Below are 3299 nucleotides of genomic sequence, written 5' to 3'. Positions count from 1 at the left end.
TTTTCATAGGTGAAATATTTATCTCTGGTTAATTAGTTTAATCAAACTGATTTCGCACTTTAAAATCATTGCATTCATTTAGGTAATTATAGTGAACGTACCATCATCATTTAATCAGGTAAATATTTCAGCATTTCAGTGAGGAAATGACTGGCCCTCATTTAGTGAAACAATGTTGGACAGATTTCAAAATGCTTTTTCACATTCCAGGTGTGAGCTAGATAAACGAAGAAAAAAAATGCTACAGTCGGTAACATTTGGTTTTCCACTGTGGAAYCAAAAGGAATACATCTCTTCAGATCAAATTGGCTGTGTAATACAGCTGTTTCTGGCCGCCTGAAGAATTTAGTTTCTGTTTCCTGGCAGCCATTTGGTGCCTGCAATTTGGTTTAAACTGTATCTAAGCTGTAAGCACATCTGGGAGTTTCTCTGAGGCCCTCCACAGGGATGGACGTCCTGTGAGATCCTGCCTGCATGTTTGGATGACCATGTTTGGGTGAGATGTGAACCTACCCCTTTCCTTCCCATGCTGAACCAGAGCCTGGACATTCAGGCAAGGTCTGTAGGATCGAGGAAGCAGGATGACATGTTCACCATGGAGCATATCCGTCCTTGCAGTATAAACGCAATCTCTGTGCCTCCAGTCCTTAAAACAAGCAAACCTTCTGGTAGAGGACCACTTACACTTGGCGTCCCATCTGTTGTTAAAGGGAAATGATTAAAAGTACAGAGAAAAATCACACAGAAACCCAAATAAACAGTCTGTGTGGTATTTATAGCATTAAACAATAAATCACCCAGGATAGCTACCTTCTTTGAAGCAAAAGGATATACTTGGAGAGAAACCAAATAGAAGTGCAGACACTTTTGTAAATATTAGAGCTGAAGCTGCGCAGACATCCAAAACAGTGCTGAACATGGGCATACATTAAAAGTACAATCTGGCTCAGATCATGTGAGATAAGAGAAGAGGCAATGATGTCCTGAAATATTTGTATATAACTTTTGTAATGAAACACAATGTGACTAATTATATAATAATAGGCAATTATGCAACTCTTTCAGTAAAGGACATGTTTACAACTGATTGAAAAATGGTAATCTTTTTTGTCAGAAACGTTCCCCTTCTTGTTTAAAATTTGAAGCAAGAAAAGCTTAAGCCAGGTTTGTTTATAGACCATGATTACTCTCAGCTGAGTGCTGTTAAAATGAAGCTTGTTTAACCTTAGGTCAAGCCCACAGAATCAGCAAAAATAAGAAGCCATCATTCAAGACCACAAAATCTATGAAATGCCTATCCGAGTTCTTCAGGTAGGACATATTAGGATATATGCTATCTAATTTTGGCTCTCTAAAACTATGTATCTGCTTTAAGTTAGTTATCCATGCTGTCTATTGCTCTAGTCGATGACAAGAGCGAAGATCCAAAGGGGCAATTTTTCCCAGTTGAAAAAGATTTCTGGGTTAACAAAATTTCCTTCACATTAGACAGACCAGGAAATGAGCCACAGGATCACCCAGCGTTTGTTTAGAAGGGCAAAAAGTAAAATTTTCTGGAAGTTACATCTCACAATCAATGCTGAAGGAACACTGTAGTGATGATTCAGATCTGTGGAGTGTAATGAGACAAACATTAATTGCAAAATCGTATACTTTAAAGTGGATACAAAAGTACAGTGTAATATTATTCTAAGGAAATTATATTTTACTGTAACTATGGAAACAGTAAAAAAGATTAAAGCAAAATTTGTTTCACGTTCAGAACACAAGTAAGAGTATGTACAACCATTCAAATATATTTTAGAAAGCAGAATCACTTTACTTTGTAAACAGGAGATACAGTTGTATCCCATCTCTTAAACCATTTATCTCCTGTTCTAGTAAGACAGTTGAAACTGAGTTTGCTGTAAATGCCAAAGAACCATGTTTAGTATGCAAAGATCATATTCTACATCCTCAGATATTTTCTAAATCCTAAAATGTAATTCTTTCTAGTGATCCTTCCCCAACAAAAATTTCACTTCTTCCAATCAGCAGAGTAAAAGCTAAATGTGATAACAGCATAAAGCAAAAACCTTTATGAATGAGACAATAGAACAGCCTACATCTTGAGTTAGTTGCTGATTGTACTTGCAAAGACAAAATGAGGTTATGAATGAGGCATGCAGACTTTAATAAAACTTCATAGTTTAAATATTATCTCGGAAGATTTCTTGAGGCAGTACAGAACTCAAACAAAATTCACTTGAGTGTATCTAAATGCAATGTTGGATTTGCATTTAGAGAAGGAGGCTTCATGTTCTAGTTTGTTTTGTATATTATTTGAGTATTCCAAATTTAAATCAAGGTCATTTGGTATTATTTTTAGACATAAAATATTTTAAAGAGCAATCATGCAGATCTTAGTGTGCTAGCAGGCAATGAAGTTACAATAAAAAAAGATACAATTTGAGTAAGGAACCATAAAAACAGAACTGAAGGATTTACGCAGATTTTCCATTGAGCAAGAGAAAAGTAAGTTAAAAGAAGTTAAAAATCAGTCTAAAAAATCAGTCTACCATACTCTTATCTTTTATAGACATATTTTGAGCCATGAGAGCTTAAATGCAGATAAAAGTACAAGCAATAGGTGATATATCTGAGAAATCTCAGGCAACTGCTGATAGAAGCAAAAAAGGTAAAACTGCAGTTCTGCAAGGCACAGATAAGGCAATAAGGGAACATTAGTCACTGCCAGAAAAAGCACTGCAGGCATCAGACCTGCCATGGTCCTTAGGTACAAAATGATTCAAGAGACCAAAATCGCCAGTATTGCCAAGCCTCTGTAAGAGTGGTTGAAGCTGAAGTCTCATCAGTTCACTCACTGTGATAGCAAATGGGCTGATGCATCTTTAATCAGACAAGTGAGCATAGGCAAACATTTAACTATATTTAATACAAACTATGTTTTTCCAGAAATTTGAGCTTAGATTTGACTGATCCAGTCTTCGTGCTTGAACAGTTCATAAAAGTGGCATAGCACCACTCCTGACGAATCTGATTACCAAGTGCTTACCTCCTGATTCACAAGGGCTTATTGGACATGACATGGTCTATGTGTTAAAATATTTGACCTCATGTGGCATAGCACAGGCAGACATCAGAATGCGTGATATGACTTGCTAGTCATCTGCATCTATACTACATGGGTCAGGTCTATACTACATGGGTCAGACAGATATTCCACTAGCACACAAAGTAGTTTCTTTGTTCCATTAATAATAATTCCAATTATAATAATAGTAGCAGTAATAGATCTA

This window comes from Apteryx rowi, unplaced genomic scaffold (genome assembly GCF_003343035.1).
Source record: "Apteryx rowi isolate R43461 unplaced genomic scaffold, aptRow1 scaffold_319, whole genome shotgun sequence".
In the NCBI taxonomy this organism is placed as follows: domain Eukaryota; kingdom Metazoa; phylum Chordata; class Aves; order Apterygiformes; family Apterygidae; genus Apteryx; species Apteryx rowi.
Note: the sequence above shows the minus strand (reverse complement) of the source record.